This window comes from Kogia breviceps, chromosome 10 (genome assembly GCF_026419965.1).
Source record: "Kogia breviceps isolate mKogBre1 chromosome 10, mKogBre1 haplotype 1, whole genome shotgun sequence".
Lineage (NCBI taxonomy): Eukaryota > Metazoa > Chordata > Mammalia > Artiodactyla > Physeteridae > Kogia > Kogia breviceps.
In genome coordinates, this window is record NC_081319.1 from 90,733,484 (window position 1) to 90,757,778 (window position 24,295).

Sequence of the window (24,295 nt, forward strand, 5' to 3'; positions counted from 1 at the left end):
AAGATACATTTTCCAACTACGTAGTACATCAGGCAGTCATGAGTGTGCTAAGGTTAAAAATAAAACAGGAGGAGGATGGGAAGAGTGTAGGAGATTACAGAAAACCATGGCAAGGTATGAAGCAGAAGCCTGAAAGATCTGATTTCAGGAGGCTTTTCTTCTTGGGAGGGAGACAACTTGCAGTTCAAGTCAGAGCTAGTCTCCCCCTTGGCATGTTTGCGAGGAGAGGCTCTTCAGGGAAAAAGTCATGGGGTGACAAAAGCCTTGGAGTTTGGGGTACTTGCATTTTTAGAGCATCAAAAGCACTTATCTCACCTTCACCCTCAGTAGAAAACCATCTGAAATGAAAGTTCCCCCAAGATAGAGCAGTTTCCAGATGGTGTTGAAGATGGAGGCCTGGACACAGAGAGGAATGAGGCCGAGCCAGTCCAACAAAGCCCAGAGAGAAGCAGTGGGGACTTGGAGTCACCAAGCCACCCTGCGGCTCTTCTCTCCAACCCTCAGACATGAGCTGCACAGAGGGTCCCCCAGGAGGCAACAGGTGATGACTCCTGCTGAGAATCTGACCAATGGCTGGAGGCCAAGAGCTGCCATCTGAGGACACTATGATGAGAACGATCAAGAGGGCATTAGAGCCAGCGCTGTCCTGGCTCCGACTCTGAAGGTGCACTGAGCCTGTTTCCTTTAAAGGTGGGGTGGTATTTTCTGGACTTACTCTTTTTTCCCCCCACTTTAAAAACTTGTGGTAAAATACACATAACATAAAATTTACCACCTTAAGTGATTTTTTAAGTATAAGCTCAGTGGTATTAAACATATTCATAATGTTGTGCAGCCATCTTCACCATCCAGAACTCTTTTCACCTTATAACACTGAAACTCTGTACCCATTAAACAATGACTCCTCATTCTGTCTCCCCCCACTCCCTGGCAATCACTGTTCTGCTTTATCTCTGGACCTATTCTTAATCGCCCTGTAAGGTCAGGGAAAACCTCTCATAAATGAACGGATTCATTGGAGAATGGGCCCCAATCAGGGTTCTCATGTGGAGCTCTGCAGGGCCCACGCCTTGACCTAAGGCTGCCAGTTCCACTGCAGCAGGAAAGCAGGGAAGAGGCCGAGAGTCCCCCCACTTAGCTTTTCCTCCATGGAGACTGGCTGAGGCCCAGCAAACTACAAAGGACCCTCTGTAAAGACCTCTGGACGCTGGCCACAAAATAAGAGCTCATTACCATATGGGATGTTTCCTTTTTTTTTTTAATTGCTTTTGACTAGAAAAGCAAACAATTTGGGGAATTTGTATGGCTGATAAAAAGGCAAAAAGAGATTGGACTGTTACAATTGAACAAGTATCTACTACCAAGCAGGACGAAACTTGTCTTTCTTGAAGGAGAAGTGGAAGGTTAAAAGTTACTGTTTGCTACAGGTTGAGATTTGCACACAGAATTTGCAGAGTGCTGAATTTCAGCAGGATGCCTGTGGAGAAGTTGGAACGCGTCTCCTGCGAACTTCTCAGGTGAAGGGGGACTTGACAACTGAGACTTCACTAATAAGTGACAAAAATTACGTGGGTAATAATTGGACATTTCTAGTGTGAAAGTCTCTAATGAAACAGAATGCGTAAATTAATACTCTTAGGAGACCTGCTTACAGGAAAAACAGAATGGAGATCATGAACCCTATTAACTCAACGTCTCAAGCCTCTAATGAAAAATTCCTGAGGGAATGGGAATGAGTAGGATGTAGGAACTTTAAGACACAAGCATGTGGTTTGTTTTGTTTGCTTGCTTTTGGTTTTTTAATTGATTATTTTTATTTATTTGGCTTCACAGGGTCTTAGTTGGGGCACGCCGGGATCTTCATTGTGGCACGCGGGACCTTTTTTAGTTGAGGCATGCAGACTGCTTAGTTGTGACATGTGGATTCTCAGTTGCAACATGTGGACTCTTAGTTGTGGCACGCATGTGGGATCTAGTTCCCCAACCAGGGATCGAACCCGGGTCCCCTGTGTTGGGAGTGCAGAGTTTTACCCACTGGACTACCAGGGAAGTCCTGCCACAAGCATGTGTTTTATAAAGTTGCACAGCAGAGTCCTCAGCTGATTTTATCACTGAGATTTATATGTCTAGCAAAATAAGATACATAGCAAGAGAACCACTCTGCTAGCCTTTTCTGGAGAGGGAATGATAAATTCTCTAAAGATACTGTTTACTCTGCTGAGTTATCTGTTTTTTCTGTACATTTTCCACATCGCCCCGGGTTGGAACTCCAAATCTGTTGTTCCCATCAAATCAATTTCCCCAGAGAATGAAGAGTGCAGTAAACACTATGCTTAAAATTCACTGTTACCTGTTAAGAACCCAACTCAGAAAGAATCACTGAGATTAAGAGGGTGTATGTAGTGCAGGTGGAGAGAAGGTAGGAAAAAAGAGATCCACACGCTGATTATTTTCTAATAAAACTTTTCATTCTATCAGTAAGTGGGGAGAATTAAATATAAACAGGTTTGTTTAAACCCAATTTCACTACTATTCTGTAGGCTGCCTCAACCGTATTCTGACATGTTATTAAATAAATGGTGATATTTTCACAGATAGGAAACAACTGAACTGAAGCTCCCCAGGATTATTCTGTATTTAAATTTAATGTACACAGGTTGAAAAAATTATATGGCTGTAGAACATATTCACAGATTTCACGAGCTTGGAATTCCATCCAACAAAATGACTATTGGTCAGAAAGTATAACAGTTTTTTAAAATTAGAATAGAAAATAACAGTAATAGCAACAACTTACTCAGTGCCTACTATTTGACAGAGACTTTATATATATATACATAGTTTATACCTCTCATCCTTCCAACAACCCTGCAAAATAGTATTAATATTCTGATGTCACAGAGGAGAACACTGAAGCTTACAGAAATTATCTAAGGTTAAATAAAGTCTAATCTATGGTTAGCTAAAGCACAGAACCAAGATTTTACCTGAATTTGTCTAACCCGTAAGTCCTGTATACTTTCCGTCACTGTGCTCTGTCCAGTACTATAATTAGGTAGTTGTCAACTGGAAGTTTTAAAACCCTAGTTTTCATAAATAAAATTCCAAATCCACAGTTAAGGGACGTAAATCAATTGCAAATGTATTTGTGTGCATGCTTCTCTAATCAACTTCCTTGATTGAAATAAAATTTAATGGACTTTAAAAATGAAAATAGAAAACCTGGCTTTATTTCCTTCTTATTTATTAGGTACCTGCTAGGGCCTAGGCACTATGTCAGACATTGGGGATATACAGGTACAGAGGTTTCGGTCTCCGTCATTCATGCTTTAATGACTGCCGTTGTGAGCGCTATAGCAAGTTTTCAAACATATTGACTTAAAAGGACTGATATTATAAAAGGAGAAAAGGGCTGTACAGTCTTATTAGGTGTTTCAACTTACCTCTGCTAAACCCACATGACGATTAAGCAATAAAGCAGAAAAGCGTTTCATACTGCATTTTTCTTTTTTTTAAATTGGACTATAGTTGATTTACAATGTTAGTTTCTGCTGTACAGCAAAGTGAGTCAGTTATACATACACATATGTCCACTCGTTTTTAGATTCTATTCCCATATAGGTCATTACAGAGAACTGAATAGAGTTCCCTGCGCTATACAGTAGGTTCTTAGTTGTTACCCTATATATAGTAGTGTGTATATGTCAATCCCAATCTCTCCATTTATCCCTCCCCCCTTCTCCCTTGGTAACCACAAGTCTGTTTTCTACATCTGTGACTCAACTTCTGTTTTGTAAATAGGTTCGTTTGTACCATTTCTTTTAGATTCCACATATAAGCGATATCATATGATATTTGTCTTTCTTGGTGTGACTTACTTCACTCAGTATGACCAGCTCTAGGTCCATCCATGTCACTGCAAATGGCATTATTTTGTTCTTTTTTTATGGCTGAGTAATATTCCATTCTATATATGTACCACATCTTTATCCATTCCTCTGTTGATGGACATTTAGGTTGCTTCCATGTCCTGGCTATTGTAAATAGTGCTGCAATGAACATTGGGGTGCATGTATCCTTTCGAATTACAGTTTTCTCCAGATATATGCCCAGGAGTGGGATTGTTGGATCATATGGTAGCTCTGTTTTTAGTTTTTTTTAGGAATCTCCATGCTGTTCTCCATAGTGGCTGTACCAATTTACATTCCCACCAACAGTGCAAGAGGGTTCCCTTTCCTCCATACCCTCTCCAGCATATGTTGTTTGTAGATTTTCTGATGGTGCCCATTCTAACCATTGTGAGATGATACCTCACTGCAGTTTTGATTTGCATGTCTCTAATAATTAGTGATGTTGAGCATCTTTTCATGTGCCACTTGGCCATCTGTATGTCTTCTTTGGATAAATGTCTATTTAGATCTTCCACCCATTTTTTGATTGGGGGGTTTGTTTTTTTGATATTGAGCTGCATGAGCTGTTTGTATATTTTGGAGATTATTCCCTGGTCAGTTGCTTTGTTTGCAAATATTTTCTCCCATTCTGTGGTTTTTCTTTTCATTTTGTTTATGGTTTCCTTTGCTGTGCAAAAGCTTTTAAGTTTAATTAGTTCTCATTTGTTTGTTTTTGTTTTTATTTTCATGAATCTAGGAGGTGGTGCATTTTTCTTTTTATATGGCTGAGAGTTATTAATGAAAAGTGAAAAGAACATTAGCTTGGAGGCCAGTTCTGGTCTATACCTACCTTGTGACCAGGCTTCTCTGAGTATAAAAATGGGGATGGTAATATGGTTTTACAGGGCTTTTTGCTCAGACGCAGCACAGTTTCCAAGAACTGTTAATGGTCTCCTTTCCAGGCCAGTCTACAGCTCTTTCTATCACTCTGAGTACCCTGAGATCCTGTTTCTTTGAATGACTGGCTTTCTGCGACAGACCAAATACTTTCTGCACTTCCACGGCTCTGCTCGGTTCCTCGTCCATGACTGCCTGGCACTTCCTTGCCTATGGAAATCTCTCCCACTTGGAAAGCGTCTTCCCAATACCCCCAATCTGAACTAAGAGCTCCCTCCTTACTTCTCCTTGAATGATAGATTATCACCTGGACCATGTCTTAATCCATTCTGTTCCCTTGACTGTGCCCAGGACGGTGCTCTCCAAGGAGTGGCACTCAATTACATGCTGAATGAGTGAATGAATCTGTTCTCCATTAGCACAGCAAAGGGGTTGGGAAAGAGGGTCCTCTTCCTTCAACTCCATTCAGTAATTAGTTCAGTTGTTAAAAGACATACATAAACTTTTTAAACAGTGTATTTTCCATTGAGGATACATGATTCTCCAGCACTTAAAATCTCAGACTCCAATAAAGAAGTGATTTTGAAGGATGATAAATGGTGATTTCTAAATGTTTTAACTGTGTACTCCTATCATGGAAATATTTTGTATTTTATATTTTTTGTGTAAATATACACAAATTTTAGTTAACCTCAATATACATATACGTACTAATTTATAAAGTAGGCATATATCCTACTCTATTAAAATATATGATATATACAGAAAATATAAATTTTTTAAATGAAGAAATAAAAATAAAGTTTTAATATTTTATTTTTCCACCCCAATAACTGGTTTGCACAAGCAAAGACTAATTTGGCTGAGCAGCTACATTTTCTGGTAGAAGGAAGATCATGTTTTTCTTTTCCTAGAATATTCCCTGATGTTGTCTAGTTCCTCTCTCTATCCAGGTTTCCCTTATGAGACCACCAACAGTCTTCAGATGTTAGCGAAATAAAACAGGAGGAGGGTTTAGAGCTCTGGATTCTCAGTCTGGAAATGTCACAATTTGATCTTAAAGGTTTGCTGTGAAGTCATTCTTGAATTCCTTGTTTGTTTTCATTGTGACCTGACTCTCATAAAATTTTATTTTATTTTTTTCTTCAAAACTCCCAGGATGTGTGATCATATGATTTAAATGGAGAAAAACACTGTCAAAATAGGATCAAGGAATTATCACTTTTACAACATGTTTATTATATGAAAAGTCCTAATATTCAGATAATCTAATATTATAGTTTTGTCTATATCTTAAAAAAAATCAATAAAGATTTAAACAGAGTTTGTTTTCAAAGTGTATAAAATGCCCACAGTGTTAAAACTGTTTTAATTGTGTGCACACACACACAGAGACAGGGGAAAAAATGTCATATGGATATTCTCCAAAAGTTAACAAGGTATATCCCAAGATGGTGAGATTGAAGTTAATTTTGTTTTCTTCTTTGTGCATTTCTGTAATTTTCCAGACATCCTATAATGGCCAAGTACTTCCTTTAAAATTGAAGTATAGTTGATTTTACAATGTTGTTTCAGGTGTACAGCAAAGTGATTCACTATATATATATATATATATATATATAATTATTTTTTAGATTATTTTCCCTTATAAGTTACTACAAAATATTGAGTATAGTTCCCTCTGCTATACAGTAGTTTCTTGTTGGTTATCTGTTAAATATAGCAGTGTGTATATGTTAAACTCCTAATTTATCCTCCCCCCTCCACTTTGATAACCATACATTTGTTTTCTATGTCTGTGAGTCTATTTCTGTTTTGTATATAAGTTCATTTGTATCAGTTTTTATATTCCACATATAAGTGATATCATATGATATTTGTCTTTCTCTGGCTTATTTCATTTAGTATGATAATCTCTAGGTCCATCCATGTTGCTGCAAATGGCATTATTTCAGTCTTTTTTTATGGCTGAGTAATATTCTATTGTGTATATATACCACATCTTCTTTATGCATTTATCTGTTGATGGACATTTAGGTTGCTTCCATGTCTTTATTGAAAATAGTGCTGCAGTGAACATTTGGGTGCATGTGTCTTTTCGAATTATGGTTTTCTCCAGATATATGCCTAGGAGTGGTACTGACGGATCATATAGTAGCTATATTTTTAGTTTTTTAAGGAATCTCCATGCTGTTCTTCATAGTGGCTATACCAATTTACAATCCCACCAACAGTGTAGGAGTGGTCCCTTTTCTCCACACTCTCTCAAGAATTTATTTGTAGACCTTTTGATGACAGCCATTCTGATGGGTGTGAGGTGACACCTCATTGTAGTTTCGATTTGCATTTCTCTAATAATTGGCAGTGTTGAGCATCTTTTCATGTGCCTTTTGGCCATCTGTATGTCTTTTTTGGAGAAATGTCTTTATATCTTCTGGCCATATTTTGACTGATTTTTTTTTTCTTGATATCGAGCTGTATGAGTTGTTTGGAGATTAATCTGTTGTCTATCCTAGTTTGCAAATATCTTCTCCCATTCCATAGGTTTTCTTTTCATTTTGTTTATGGCTTCCTTTGCTGGGCAAAAGCTTTTAAGTTTAATTAGATCTCATGGGCTTCCCTGGTGGCGCAGTGGTTGAGAGTCCGCCTGCTGATGCAGGGGACACGGGTTCGTGCCCTGGTCTGGAAAGATCCCACATGCCGCGGAGCAGCTGGGCCTGTGAGCCATGGCCGCTGAGCCTGCGCGTCCAGGGCCTGTGCTCCGCAACGGGAGAGGCCACAACAGTGAGAGGCCCATGTAACGCAAAAAATAAATAAATAAATTAGATCTCATTTGTTTATTTTTGCTTTTGTTTCCATTACTCTAGGAGACAGATCCAAAGAAATATTGCCGTGACTTACGTCAAAGAGTGTTCTGCCTGTGTTTTCCTTTAGAAGTTATATAGTATCTGGTCTTACACTTAGGTCTTTAATTCATTTTGAGGGGTATTTTTGATTATGTATGGTGTTAGAGAATGTTCTAATTTCATTCTTTTACATGTAGCTGTCCAGTTTTCCCAGCACCACTATTGAAGAGACTGTCTTTTCTCCGTTGTATATCCTTGCCTCCTTTGTCATAGGTTAACCATAGGTGTGTGGGTTTATGTCTGGACTTTCTATCCTGCTCCATTGATCTATATTTCTGTTTTTGTGCCAGTACCATACTGTCTGGATTACTATAGCTTTGTAGTCTGAAGTCATGGAGCCTGATTCCTCCAGCTCCGTATTTCTTTCTCAAGATTGTTTTGGCTTTTGGGGGTCTTCTGTGTTTCCATACAAATTACAAATTTGTTTGTTCCAGTTCTGCAAAAAATACCATTGGTAATTGGATCAGGATTGCATTGAACATGTAGGTTGCCTTGGGGAGTATGGTCATATAGTTTTGACAATATTGATTCTTCCTATACAAAAACACAGTATATCTTTCCAACTGTTTGTGTCATCTTTAATTTCTTTCATCAGTGTCTTATAGTTTTTGGAGTACAGGTCTTTTGCCTCCTTGGGTAGGTTTATTCCTATGTATCTTATTCTTTTGATGTAATGGTAAATTGTTTCCTTAATTTCTCTTTCTGATCTTTTGTTAGTGTATAGAAATGTAAGAGATTTCTGTGTGTTAATTTTGTATCCTGCAACTTTACTGAATTCATTGATGAGCTCTAGTAGTTTTCTTGTAGCATCTTTTGCATTTTCTGTGTATAGTATCATGTCGTCTGCAAACAGTGACAGTTTTACTTCTTTTCCAATTTGGATTCTTTTTATTTCTTTCTCTTGTCTGATCGCTGGGGCTAGGACTTGTAAAACCATGTTGAATAAAAGTAGGGAGAATGGGTATCCTTGTCTTATTCCTGATCTTAAAGGAAATGCTTTCAGCTTTTCATCTGTATAATGTTAGCTGTAGGTTTGTGATTTATGGCCTTTGTTATGTTGAGGTATGTCCCTTCTATGCCCAATTTCTGTAAACTTTTTATCATAATCAGTGTTGACTTTTATCAAAAGTTTTTTCTGCATCGATTGAGATGATCATATGGTTTTTATTCTTCAGTTTGTTGATGTGTATTGCACTGATTTGCAGTTGAAAAATCCTTGCATCCCTGGGATAAATCCCACTTGACCCTGGTGTATGATCCTTTTAATGTGTTGTTGAATTCGGTTTGCTAGTATTTTGTTGAGAATTTTTGTGTCTGTGTTCATCAGTGATATTGGCCTGTAATTTTCTTTTTTGTGCTATCTTTGTCTGGTTTTGGTATCAGGGTGGTAGCAGCCTCATAGAGTGAGTTTGGGAGCGTTCCTTCCTTTGTAATTTTTTGGAATAGTTTCAGAAAGGTGTTAACTCTTCTCTAAATGTTTGATAGAATTCACCTATGAAGCCATCTAGTCTTGGACTTTTGTTTGTTGGAAGTTTTTAAATCACAGTTTCAATTTCAGTACTGGTGATTGGTCTGTTCATATTTTGTTTCTTCCTGGTTCAGTCTTGGGAGACTACCTTTCTAAGAATTTGTCCATTTTTTTCTAGGTTTTCCATTTTATTGGCATATAGTTGCTTGTGGTAGTCTCCTATGGCCCTTTGTATTTCTGTGGTGTTAGTTGTAAGTTCTGTTTCATTTCTAATTTTATTGATTTCAGCACTCTCTGTTGTTGTTTTTTTGATGAGTCTGGCTAAAGGTTTATCAATTTGTTTATCTTTTCAAAGAACCAACTTTTATTTTCATTAATCTGTTCTATTGTTTTCCTCATCTCTATTTCATGTATTTCTGCTCTGAGCTTTATGATTTCTTTCCTTCTAGTAACTTTGGGTTTTGTTTGTTCTTTCTCTAGTTGCTTTATTTGTAAGGTTAGGTTGTTTATTTGATATTCTTCTTGTTTCCTGAGGTAAGCTTGTATTGCTATAAGCTTCCCTCTTTGAACTGCTTTTGCTGCATCCCATACATTTTGGATTGTCGTTTTTTCATCTTTATTTGTCTCTAGGTAATTTTTAAATTCCCTCTTTGATTTCTTCAGTGATCCACTGGTTGTTTACTAGCATATTTAAAAACATAGTATCCTCCATGTGTCTGTGTTTTTGTAGTTGATTTCTAATTTCATACTGTTGTGGTCGGAAAAGATACTTGATATGATTTCAATTTTCCTAAATTTACTGAGGCTTGCTTTGTGTGTTAGCATGTGATCTATCCTGGAGAATGTTCTATGTGCACTTGAAAAGAATGTGTATTCTGCTGCTTTCAGATGGAATGCTCTATAAATATCAATTAAGTCCATCTGGTGAAATGTGTCATTTAAGGTCTGTTCTTATTGATTTTCTATCTGGATATGTCCATTGATGTAAGTGGGGTGTTAAAGTCCTCCACTATTACTGTGTTACTGTCAATTTCTTATTTTATGCCTGTTAATATTTGCCTTATATATTGAGGTGCTCCTATGTTGGGTGCATATATATTTACAATTGTTTATCTTCTTGGATTGATCCCTTGATCATTATCAAGGGATAATATGTCCTTTGTTTCTTGTAGCAGTCTTTATTTTAGAGTCTATTTCATCTGATATGAGTATTGCTACTCCATTTTCTTTTAATTTCCATTTGAATACCTTTTTCCATCCTCTCACTTTCAATCTTTATGTGTCTCTAGATCTGAAGTGGGGTCTCTTGTAAACAGCATACATATGGGTCTTGTTTTTGTATCCATTCAGCCAGTCTGTGTCTTTTGGTAGGAGCATTTAATCTGTTTACATTTAAGTGATTTATTGATATGTCTGGTCTTATTGCCATTTTGTTAATTGTTTTGGATTTGTTTTTATAGGTCTTTTTTCTTCTCTTCCTCTTTTCTTCTCTTGTGATTTGATGATATCTTTAGTGTTGTTTTTGGATTCTTTTTTCTTTTTTCTGTGTATATCTATTATAGATTTTTGTTCAGTGGTTCCCATGAGGTTTTGATATAGCAGCATATATATATATACACATACATACACACACATATCTATATACACACATATATATATGTGTATATATGTATATACATATGCATATGTATATACACATGATTGTTTTGAGTTGCTGGTCTCTTAATTTCAAATGCATTTTAAATATCCTGTATTTTTACTCTCCTCCTCTAATGATTACTGGTTTTGATATCATATTTGTCTGTGGATGATTTCCTACCTTTACTGTATGTTTGCCATTTCTGGTGCGCTTTCCCATTTTGCAATTTTCTTGTTTCTAGTTGTGGCCTTTTCTTTCTGCCTAGAAAAGTTCCTTTAGCATTTGTTGTAAAGCCAGTTTGGTGGTGCTGAATTCTCTTAGCTTTTGCTTGTCTGTAAAGCTTTTGATTTCTCCATCAAATCCACCTTGCTGGGTAGAGTATTCTTGATTGTAAGTTTTTCCCTTTCATCACTTTAAATATATCATCCCACTCCCTTCTGGCTTGCAGAGTTTCTTTTGAAAAATCAGCTAATAACCTTATTGGGATTCCCTTGTATGATATTTGTTGCTTTCCCCTTGTTGCTTTTAATAGTTTCTCTTTAACTTTTGTCAGTTTGATTACTTTGTCTTGGCATGTTCCTCCTTGGGTTAATACTGTATGGGACACCCTGCACTTCCTGGACTTGGGTGGCTGTTTACTTTCCTGTGTTAGGGAAGTTTTCAGCTATTATCTCTTCCAATATTATCTCAGGCCCTCTGCCTCCAACAAGAGTTCAGTAGATGAACACTCCCTGATATATCCACCAGCAGCTTTTATGACCCCAGAGTGAGCCACAGCCACCCCCTGCCTCCCCAGGAGGCCCTGTAAGACCAGCAGGTAGGTCTGGCCCAGGCTCCTGTGAAATCACTGCTTTTTCCCTGGGTCCTGGTGCACACGAGACGTTGTGTGCACCCTCCCAAGAGTGGAGTCTGTTTCCCCCAGTCCTGTGGAGCTCCTGTAATGAAGCCCTGCTGGCCTTCAAAGCCAAATGCTCTGGGGGCTCCTTCTCCCAATGCCAGACGCCCCCCAGGCTGGGGAGCCTGATGTGGGGCTCGGAAATCTCACTCCTGTGGGAGAACTTTTGCAATATAATTATTCTCCAGTCTGTGGGTCGCCCATCTGGGGGGGTATGGGATTATATCACAAGTGCACCCCTCCCACTGTCTTGCTGTGGTTTCTTATTTATGTCTTTGGATATAGGATATCTTTCTTGGTAGGTTCCAGTCTCATTCAGCAGTTAGTTGTGACTTTGGTATGCTCGTGAGAGGAGGTGAGCTCAAGTTCCTTCTACTCCACCATCTTGTCCAGGAAACTAACTACTTTTTTAAAACAAAAGTATACATATAACCAATTGTAAATAATTTATATAGGTTTCTATAATACAAACTTCCCATAGAAATGTTTAAAATAGCTTTTGGAGTTATCGGTATTGAGGAGGAAATTATTATTTTCATGTTTTGTGATGCACTGTAACAATTTTTTTTTTTTTTTTTTTTTTTTTTTTTTTTTTTGTGGTACGCGGGCCTCTCACTGTTGTGGCCTCTCCCATTGCAGAGCACAGGCTCTGGACGCGCAGGCTCAGTGGCCATGGCTCACGGGCTCAGCCGTGTAACACAAATTTTAATGTTATTTTGGTTTCACATGAAACTTGCATTTTAAATCAAATGAGTCATAATGGAACCTCTCTTTTCTAGATTTTAGCCACATTTAATATTTGGGATACAAAGAGAGGCAGAGCACCAGTCCAGAGGAGCTTGTAAACTAACAGAGTCAAAGCAAAGAAGAAGCTCCTATATCAGAAGGTGGGTTTATCTGGAGAAGATTAAGATTGTGGAGAGCCCCATATAATCCCAACATGTGATAGTCCTTGTAAGGAAAGCCATTGTCATACAAATAGACAGTCTGGAATCCCAGTTCCCCTCCTTTTTTCTGACAGAGTCTCAGTTTGGCTTAGATGTCCCATGTGCCCAAGTCGGTCTAAACTATATATGATGGTCTCTTCCCCTTGTCACTGACTCACTTAGGAAACCCCTGCCATTGGGACTCAAGAGGTATTCTGTTGAGGGTTTTCTGGTTAGACTTTCCCCTCCTTATGAAGGATGAGCAAAATATTTAAACCATCCATTGAAAGCCATAATAGAACACTGAAGGCAAATAGGACTTGCTTGGCCAAATTTCTGGAGAGAGGAGACAAACTGAAAGAAGCCCTGCATTTTTTTTTTCCTCCATCAGGATGCTCTAATTCTACCCATTAATGGTGTGGGGAGTGAAGGCGTAGCAGAAAGTGACAGCCCAGCACAGAGATGATCTCTCTGGCCTGGAAAAAGTTCAGGTTTGGAGTTTTCAAAGAGGATGAGAAAACAGAGGTTGAAGTTTGAGGCCCAACATGATTGAAGGCCCCTAATATTGCTGAGACCCCAGACGACTCTACCATGAGAGTCGGAACAAACCATGAAAAGATCAAGCCTAACAAAGCCTAGGATCCACCCTTAGGATATTTCCAGGTCAACTTGTGTTGGCTCTCTGCCTTCCAGAAAAGAATTAAATCCTCTGACTGTTTAAGATTTGTGTATGTATGTTATACTTTTTAAGAAGCTAAGTAATAAATTCTAAGAGAAGAGAAAGAAAATGTCTAACTTATCTTTGCTGGACATCATCATACCTGTGATTCCTCAAGTTAATGAACTTCTCTCAACCATGAAGGAAGACACTGTCAATGTGATAAAGATGACAAAGTAGAAAGCTGGAAATTACCTACATCCAGGAGTGATACGGCAAATAGTTAAAACCAGTACACTACAGGCACCAACCAATCAGAATGTACACCAACTGTAAATCAAGGGGCATGCTTGAATTGGGGTTTTCTATCATTTATGAAATTATAGAACCAATGAATTAACTATTTGAGAAGAGTCATATTATAATAGTTAAACGAGTAGTATCTGGAGCTGGACAGCTTGGGTTTAAATTCTGGATCTTACACCTAATATTTGTGTAGACTTTAATAATAATTAAACTCTCCATGCCTCAGTTGCCTCATCTCAAGGTGGGGACACATCATGAGCTTTATATAAGGGAATAAATGAGTTAATACATGTTAAGAGCATAGCACAATACCTGGGACTTAGTCCTTAATGTTATTTCTTGAATAAATTATTATTCCTAATCCTTGTGGATTTTTGTTATGTGAAATAATAAACCCCTTCCTGTTGAGGCTTTTATTTGGATCTTCTGTTACTTGCCAAAATCATCCCAGTGCGTTCATGTGGCATCCAGTAAAGACAAAAGTATAAGGAAATTGCTCATTAGCCTCGTGTTCATCCAGAAAGAACTCTTACCTTAGTAAAAGTTCTCTCAACCTAGTTCTTTCCCTTTTTCCCTCCCGTGAATCAACCTGAACACAGGTGTACTGCTGCTATGATACAGATTTCTCCACATAGCTGCCACATTTCAACAATGGTTCAAGTATGCTTTTCACATTATCTTATTTAAAACATTCCAAAGCCTTTGTTACCATTGTAGAGCAGTATGTATACTTGAGAAGTGTAGCAGCAGAGCTGTGAAACACACTTCCCTAGCCCAATACCACTCATCTCTGGGATTCATGCCACCTTGTTTGGAGTTGCTCTCAGTTGCTGTCCATGGTTACCAATATCTATCCAAAAATTTCCTTTTCTAAGACTTGGTTCTAAGTAATTTTACTTGTGAGACTCCTAAAGATAAAAATCCCAAGTCAATCAATCAATCAAGCAAAAGCTGTGTTCAGGAAGGTGTTTATGGCAGGGTTATTATAATAGTAAAAAATTGAAAATAATCTAAAGTTTCAATAATAATAAGAAAATAAGTAAATGATTATATAGCTACTCAGTGGAATAATCTGTTGTCATTAAAAGGATAATCATGAAGATATATATATATATATATATATATAGCAACAAGGAAAATAGTTATGAGATAGTACATTTTAAAAACAGGATGTAGAAATACAAAGGGTCATAAGAGACTACTATGATCAGCTCTATGCCAATAAAATGGACAACCTAGAAGAAATGGACAAATTCGTAGAAAGGTACAATCTCCCAAGACTGAACCAGGAAGAAATAGAAAATATGAACAGACCAGTCACCAGTACTGAAATTTCATCAGTAATTTAAAAACTCCCAACAAACAAAAGTCTAAAACCAGATAGCTTCACAGGTGGATTCTACCAAATATTTTTAAAAGAGTTAACACCTGTTTCTGAAATTAGTTTAAAAAATTGCAGGCAGAGGTACACTTCTGAACTCATTCTATGAGGCCACCATCACCCTGATACCAAAACCAGACAGAAATACTACAAAAAAAGAAAATTACAGGCCAATATATCACTGATGAACACAGATGCAAAAGTCCTCAACAAAATACTAACAAACTGAATCCAGCAAACTGAATCCAACGATCAATTAAAAAGCTCATCCAGGAAAGGGAACCCACTTACACTGCAGGGAATGTAAATAGGTGCAGCCACTAGGGAAAACAGTATGGAGGTTCCTCAAAAAACTAAAAATAGTATAACCATATGATCCAGCAATCCCACTCCTGGGCATATATCCAGACAAAACCATAATTCAAAAAGATAACATGCACCCCTATATTTATAACAGCACTATTTACAGTAGCCAAGACATGGAAACAACTTAAATGTCCATCAATAGATGAATGGATAAAAAGAGAGATGTGGTACGTATATACAATGGAATATTACTCTCAGCATTAAAAAGAAAGAATGAAATAATGCCATTTACAGCAACACGGATGGACCTAGAGATTATCATAGTGAAGTAAGAGAAATAGACAAATACTATATGATATCACTTATATGTAGAATCTAAAATATGGCACAAGTGAACCTATCTACAAAACAGAAACAGACTCACAGACATAGAGAACAGACTTGTGGCTGCCAACTGGTTGGGGGGGAGGGAGAGGGATGGACTGGGAGTTTGGGGTTGGTAGATGCAAACTATTACATTTAAAATGGATAAACAACAAGGTCCTACTGTGTAGCACAGGGAACTATATTCAATATCCTGTGATAAACCATAATGGAAAAGAATATGAAAAAGAATGTAAATATAACTGAATCACTTTGTTGTACAACAAAAATTAATACAAAATTGTAAATCAACTACATGTGAATAAAATAAATTTTTTAAAAAGGCTCATACACCACAAAATTTAGATTTATCCCAGGGATGCAAGGATTTTTCAATATCTGCAAATCAAACAATGTGATATATACCACATTAACAAATTGAAGAATAAAAAGCATATGATCATCTCAATTGATGCAGAAAAGGCTTTTTGATAAAATTCAACACCCATTTATAATAAAAACTCTCCAGAAAGTGGGTATGGACAGAACCTACCTCAACATAATAAAGACCATATATGACAAACCCACAGCTATTATTATAATGGTGAAAAGCTGAAAGCATTTCCTCTAAGAGCAGGAACAAGACAAGGATGTCTGCTCTCATCACTTTTATTCAACATAGTTTTGGAAGTCCTAGCCACAGCAATCAGAAAAAAATAAAGGAATCCAAACTGCAAAGGAAGAAGTAAAACTGTCATTGTTTGCAGATGACATGATGCTAAACATAGAAAATCCTAAAGACTCCACCAAAAAACTACTGGAGCTCATTAGTGAATTCGGTAAAGCTGCAGGATACAAAATTAATATACACAAATCTGTTGCATTTCTATACACTAACAACAAAAGATCAGAAAGAGAAAGAAACAATCGCATTTACCATCGCATCAAAAAGAATAAAATTACCTAGGAATAAACCTACCAAAGGAGGCCAAAGACCTTTACTCCAAAAACCATAAGATGCTGATGAAAGAAATCAAAGATGACACAGATGGAAAGATATATGGTTGTTCTTGCATTGGAAGAATCAGTATTGTCAGAATGACTATACTACTTAAGTCAATCTACAGATTCAATGCAGTCCCTATCAAATTGTCAATGGAACTAGAACAAAAAATTTTTAATTTGTACAGAAACACAAAAGACCCTGAATAGCCAAAACGATCTTGCAAAAGAAGAATGGAACTGGAGGAATCAGGCTCCCTGACCTCAGACTATACTACGAAGCTACAGTCATCCAAACAGTATGGTACTGGCACAAAAACAGACACACAGATCAATGGAACAGGCTAGAAAGCCCAGAAATAAACCCATGCACCCATGGTCAATTAACCTGTGACAAAGGAGGCAAGAATATACAATGGAGAAAAGACAGTCTCTTCAATAAGTGGTGCTGGGAAAACTGAACAACTACATGTAAAAGATGAAACTAGAACATTCTTTAATACCCTATACAAAAATAACTCAAAATGGATTAAAGACCTAAACATAAGACTGGATACTATACTCCTAGAGGAAAACACAGACAGAACACTCTGTGACATAAATCACAGCAATATTTCTTTGGACCCCTCTCCTACAGTAATGGAAACAAAAGCAAAAATAAACAAATGGGACCTAATTAAACTTAAAAGCTTTTGCACAGCAAAGGAAACCATAAACAAAACTAAAAGAAAACCTATGGAATGCAAGAATATATTTGCAAACAATGTGACTGACAAGGGCTTCATTTCCAAAGTATACAAACAGCTTATACAGCTCAATATCAAAAATATAAAACAACCCAATCAAAAAATGGGTAGAAAACCTAAGTAGACATTTCTCCAAGAAAGACATACAGATGACCAACAGGCACATGAAAAGATGCTTAACATCACTAATTATCAGAGAAATACGAATCAAAACTACAATGAGGTATCACCTCACACCAGTAAGAATGGCCTCCATCAAAAAGTCTACAAGCAATAAATGCTGGAGAGGGTGTGGAGAAAAGGGAACCCTCCTACACTGTTGGTGGGAATGTAAATTGGTGCAGCCACTATAGAGAACAGTATAGAGATTCCTTAAAAAACTAAAAATAGGGCTTCCCTGGTGGCGCAGTGGTTGGGAGTCCGCCTGCCAATGCAGGGGACGCAGGTTCGTGCCCCGGTCCGGGAGGATCCCACATGCCACAGAGCGGCTAGGCCCGTGAACCATGGCCGCTGAGCCTGTGCGTCTGGAGCCTGTGCTCCGTAACGGGAGAGGCCACAACAGTGAGAGGCCCGTGTACCGCAAAAAAAAAAAAAAAAAAAAAAGAGTTTACCATACAATCCAGCAATCCCATTCCCGGGCATATATCTGGAAAAGATGAAAACTCTAATTTGAAAAGATGCACACATCTTTTGTAAATAGTTTATAGCACTATTTACAAAAGCCAAGACATGGAAGCAGCCTAAATGTCCATCGACAGATGAATGGATAAAAAAGATATATATACATCTATCTATCTATCTATCAATATGGGATGGAATATTACTCAACCATAAAAAAGAATGTAGCCACATGGATGGACCTAGAGATTATCATACTAAATGAAGTCAGAGAAAGACAAAATATCATATGGTATCACCTATATGTGGAATCTAAAAAAAGAAAATGGTACAAGTAAACTTATTTACACGACAAATACCAAAGGGAAAGGGGCTAGGGATAAATTGGGAATCCTGGATTAACAAATACAAACTACTATATATAAAATAGACAACAAGGACCTACTGTATATCAGAGGGAACTATATTCAATATCTTGTAATAACCTAAATGGAAAAGAATCTGAAAAAGAATAAGTATATATGTGCACGTATAACTGAATCACTTTGCTGTACACCTGAATCATTGTAAATCAACTATACTTCAATAAATTAAAAAAAAAAAATCTAGGATGTAAACTTGTACAGCAAATGTCAGTATGTTTGCAAAAGCATGCATAGGAAAAGCATGCATATCAAAAGAAGTACACCAAAGTGCAAAGCATGGTAGTGTTAGGGTGATAGGAACTACAGGTTTGGGGGTTGTTTATTTTCTCTGTGTAACAAATTCTCTGTAATAGAATTATATTCATCCTATTAGTGGAAATTTTACAAATTAATTAAAAATAAATAGGATGTTAACATATTATATCATCCTGAAAATATGAAATTAAAAGTCAGAAAATTGAACAAAAGTTATGTGTAATCTGGGTATCTCATATAAATCTCTATCAGATGCCTAAATTCTCTGCTATAATTAGCACCTTTTATTAATTTCAGTGGTACCCCATTTATACAGTCAGCTCAAATCTTTGGAATGTGGTCAGGATACAGATAAAAGTAAAAAGGAGTCTAGCAAGCAGTGACTGTCACTTAACTCACAGGCTCCTACTAAAAGCCAGTTAGATTCGTTCTTGCCACAATTCTAACAAGTTAGAGTTTTAGGCCACAGCATGTGAGAAGCAGGAAATTGAAAAGTGGATAGTGACATCTGCCAGCCTGACAGTAAAGTCCAGAGGTAGAGAAAACCACCCCAAAGTGGACTAAAACATTTTGAAAATGATTTAATATTAGGTGCCAAGCATAACTATATTCCAGCATTTTCTATGGCAGTTGGCTCTAATAATGACACTGGAGCCCTCAATTGCAAGACACCCTCTTTGGGATGCTGTCTAGTCAGAGAAGCATGTGGAATACACATTTCAGAAAGAATTCCACGGAGTATGGTTTCTTATTAAAAAATATTTTTGGTACTTGTTTTGCCTTAAAACACACACAGATACACACAACTGCAAGGAATTGCTCAGTCTTCCATTATAGGCAATAAATGAGGAGTTAAACTTGAGCTTTTCTGGAAAAAAAAAAGTGGCAACTTTTTATAGAAGCAATTCCCTCCTCAAATTTCTGTGGTTTTGCTCTGTTACTAATGAAACAGGATGAGAACATGTTTCAATTTCAAGGCTTGCAGGGCGTCCTTTGTCTCCTGTTCCATACCCTCCTCTACCCACGCCTGTTTTTTTTCCTCTATACTCCATCCCCCCACTTGCTTATCACAGGCTTGAGCTGCACTAGTCTGCAGGGAATTAAAATTGAGATATGTAAATGTCAGATTCTATTATAGCTAAAAAGAAACTCTTTCTCCAGGATCTCTGCAAGCACTGTAAGCCCTGGGAGCTGGGTTCCCCAGGATCGGGGCCACCTGCGGATTGCAGCAGTGGGGTCTGTTGGGAAAGTTTTAAGGTTGTTTGCTTTAATGGATTTGTTCCAAGTGAGGCGCATGTTTTTCAAAAACGAATGCCAAAGATAACAAAGACTGCAAAGGAGAGGGGAAAGGGAGACTTATCCAGAATATATGAGTGAACCCGGATAAGACTTTACTAAACAGTAGAATGTTCAAGGGCACTTGGCTCTCCACCTCATTTAGAATGACCCCGAAAGACTGAGGTTAAAAACAACGTACATAAGCACTTGGAAGACAGTGATTTGGGACCTGGAATGTGTTTAACATCTTCTTCATGTCAGTTGGGGCCTAGGCCACTGCAATATTCTGTTATTTAAGCTGTTTACAGCTATATTTGAGTGGTCTTTGTTGACAATTTTGTTTCCAAGTAATTTTCTAAAAACATTCTAATTACCGTTCCCTGTCATTAGTGTAATTTGTTTTCAGGGCTGATGGTCAGCAGTGTAATTGCGTTTAGGAAGCTGAATGGGTTTGCATGATCATTTGCTACACCTCCCTGTTAAACTAACTGCTGTTTCTTGAACCCACTTTAGATTTAAGAGTATGTCACTTACATCTTTAGAGAAGATAATGGAAGATGATTATTTTCTATTATAATTTAGCATTTGCATAGCACTTCCATTTCCAAAGGCATTACAGTCAGTTGTTAGTTACCCAGCCCTATACCCTTGAGCTCTAAGTCATGTGGAGTCTCTCTGATTTCTAGATAAGCCATCGAGGCTGGCAAAGGGCAGTTGCCTGGTGAGATGTTCCTCCCTTCCTGTTAGGATTCCCACCCTTTTTCCAGGCCACCCCACCCAACTGGGATCTGCACAGGCTGGCTTCATTGCTGTGTTTGAAGTTTTGTGTTTGATGTTCTCTGAATGTGTGTATAAAATACATTCCAAAGTCATATATAGATTACTTTGGGATTATTTGATGTTCGGGATTTTCCCTGTTACTATTCACTCCTATCCCTTCATTTCTCCCTCTACTAAAACCTGTATCGAGTTGCCCCTCTATGTCAGGCAGTGAGCTAGGCTCTGGGGAGTGGGGAGCTTCAGTCTCACCATGCAAATCATTAAGAATAAGACTGAAAATACTGTTAGATGAGGTGTGGGATGGCATCTGAAGGAAATACCATGGAAAAACCAGTGGAATTACTTCTTCTTGGGATGGCAGGGGTGGTGTCTTTTGAGCTGGAAGTTGGAGGCTCCAGTTTTGTGTGTGTGCATTGGGTGGGAAGTGGGGAGGAAAGGGTGAAGAAGAGATGGAAAGAAATAGGATTATTCCAGGGAGAAAAAAACAACAGCATGGAAAATGGGAACTCAGGGGGCACAGTAAGTCACTTATTTGCCCTGATTAAAGGGTTTGACGTAAGGAATGATGGTAAATGAGGCTGGAAAAATGGTTTAGAGGAACATTCTGGGTGGTCTTGAATTGTCTGCTGATCAGTGTGAACTTCACCATTAAGCAGTATCTCCCCAGTTGGACTAATAGTGATCGAAAGCAGCCAGAAATATAGGGAAAGTAATAGGTATAGTTGCATACACTGTATGGGAGAAAGTTACACAGGGAGACTAATTATGTGGATGAAAACCCAAACAACCAAGAGAACCAAAGAAAGCCAAGAGAATAGAAGGAAAATTGATAATTAAGTAAGGGCTTAATTATGCTACAGAATATTGAAAGCAACAAGATTGAGGAGAGTTTTCTCATTTTCTATCAATAGATATATCTTATCATAAACAACATGGGCTTCACTCAATCACTTATTTATTTGTAGGGGATTAAAGGGTGGAATACTCTGAATTTCAGCTCTTATTTACTCACGGATTCCTCTTTTTCTCCTCCCTTCTGACTTTCTGTCTCAACCCTGTACTCTAATACCAGATTGGTGCCAACGACCATTTCATGCTAACTTCCACAGGAAGTTCAGTCATATCAGTGATACTGTGACGTGTGCAGTTTATAGAGACGTGCAGGATGTTGGGAGCATGGGTCACATCACAACCTTTTATCATTTCCCTCTCCTCAGCATCACCCAGCTTATAAAGTACCCCCTCCGACTCGGGAAGCTCCCCTTCATGATAGGTGGCCCTCCCCACCTGCTCTCAGCCTGTCGACACTGAAGACCTGGCCTCTGATCCACAATCTTGGTTTATAAAGATACAAACTATAATAAAGTTGGAGCAGCTACGATTTATTGAGCATCTACTCTGTGCCAGGTCCCAAACTAAGAGCTTACCTGCCATTATCTCATCTGACTCTTCAACTCTATTACTAAGCTATGTTACAGACAAGGAAAGAGAAGCACAGAGAGGTTAAGTCACCTGTCCAAAGTAACCCTGATTTTAAGAGGCAGATATGTCAGTCTTAACAAAAGTGTCATTAAAATTGTCTTCACTACTCTATGCTACAGACACATTGTCCTAGGCATCCTCTGGATGAGGATGAAATAGGCTACAGCAAAATTTTAAATACAGGAACCTCAGTTATTCAGAATGAAAAATCAGTGAGTGAGGTATGAACATATAAGTTAAAGTCACTGATAATTAAAATGATGTTCCTTCAAATACCGAGTCTTTTAATGGTTTATATACCTTGTGGTGAAAATCTTTCCAAAAGGTCCTGGGCACTTCTGTGTATTAGTTAATAGAACACAGTGAACTTAATCTGACTTGCTTCTAGGAGGTTTGTTTTTGAGACACTGAAAGCATTTGTTTTTGCACTGAGCATATCAGTGAGGCTACCAGACACCAGCAGTGGGTGGCCCTTACATGGGTTTTCACTGAATGTCACACTTCCCCCACATTATGGGCTGAATTTCATCCCCCTCCCAGCCAAATTCATATGTTGATGTTCTAACACCTAATACCTTAAAATGTGAACTTCTTTGGAGATATATATAGAGGTAAGCAAGTTCAAATGAGGTCATTAGGATGGGCCCTAATCCAATATGGCTTGTGTCTTTATAAAGGGAGAAGTTTGGACACAGAGCACTTATAAAAGGAAGACATAGGGAGAAGACGGCCATCTATGAGCCAAGGAGAGGCTGGGAATAGATCCTTCCCTCACAGCCCTCAGAAGGAACCAACCCTGCTGACACCTTGATTTTAGACTTCCCAGCTTCCAAACATGTGAGACAATACATTTCTGTTATTTAAGCTACCCTGTGTGTGTACTACTCTGTTACAGCAGCCCTAAAAATCTAAAATACCTACCCCACACCCCTAATACTATGATAGTTGGAATTCCCTCTCCTTTCCTCATGTTCATCCCATTGACTAAGAACCAACAGACCTAACAGCACTTTGATGAGCTATCACTTTTTGAACAAAGTACCGGACAGTGAGCTTGTCCTAAAAGAGTTTCCTTTGAGTTGATCTGCTCAAATGATTGAGTATGTAAGAACAAGTATTTGAATATTGCTTGTCCTGAATTAAAAAGAAAAAGGGGGCTTCCCTGGTGGCGCAGTGGTTGAGAGTCCGCCTGCCGATGCAGGGGACACGGGTTCGTGCCCCGGTCTGGGAAGATCCCACATGCCACGGGGCGGCTGGGCCCGTGAGCCATGGCCGCTGAGCCTGCGCGTCCGGAGCCTGTGCTCTGCAATGGGAGAGACCACAGCAGTGAGAGGTCCGTAACAACTTTTGAGTCTAACCCGCATTTAGCAGAGGCTGATTCTAACACAGACAGACTCTTCTATGAGATTACTGGAGAGTGCCAGTAGGATTCCAAATGGATCTTAAAACAAGTATATGCAGCTTCTTGCTTAAGATGTGTAAATAAAGTGGCAGCCAAGTCAACAGCCCCTTGTCTATTCCTTTTTTTAAGTAATTTTCAAGACAAGCTCAAACATAGCTCTCACAGTTGGTAACTAGAGGAGTTAATGACTCCAAGCTCAAAAGGAATGACTTTTTTGAATTATCCATTTGACAAAAGTCTCCCTAAGGCAACACTTTTACCCCATGCCTGCGTCCCTTGTTGAAGGTAGCAATCGTGTATTAATTACTTGAAGCCAAATCCCAGGGAAGCACTAACCCTTGCCTTGTCTTTTTAAGAATACTGAGTTCACATTAGAGAAGACAAGTAACTCTAAATTACCTAGAAGCTTCTTGTTATGTGAACTGAAAGTTTCCTGGTAAATATTTTCTACCAACTACCAAATTAAGGACGTTTCATCTTAGTAGGACTGATGTGCTATGAAGGCAGTTTGTTCCCTACTTGAAAAGATTAGAGTTAGCAAAAACGTGTTCCTCTCCAATGCATTGCCTTCACTGGCTTGTTGCAAATATCTGAATTTCATGACAAATACATCAGTTTTAGAGTTAATCATTGCCTTTGCTTCTGCATCAAAATGTACCATGCCTAGAAGAA

The 24,295-nt window shown here is 38.2% G+C and overlaps 1 long non-coding RNA gene across 4 annotated transcripts in view; it reads left to right on the forward strand.

The window, feature by feature from the left end:
- Positions 1-24,295, forward strand: part of LOC136792033 (uncharacterized) — a 78,818-nt gene that overhangs the window by 38,355 nt on the left and 16,168 nt on the right. For 3 of the 4 annotated variants that reach the window (XR_010835144.1, XR_010835145.1, XR_010835147.1), the window contains one exon: positions 22,899-23,058. The exons of the other annotated variant lie outside the window; for it this stretch is intronic. This is a non-coding gene — a long non-coding RNA (uncharacterized lncRNA). The remainder of the gene's footprint in view (positions 1-22,898; positions 23,059-24,295) is intronic. 4 annotated transcript variants of the gene reach the window in all.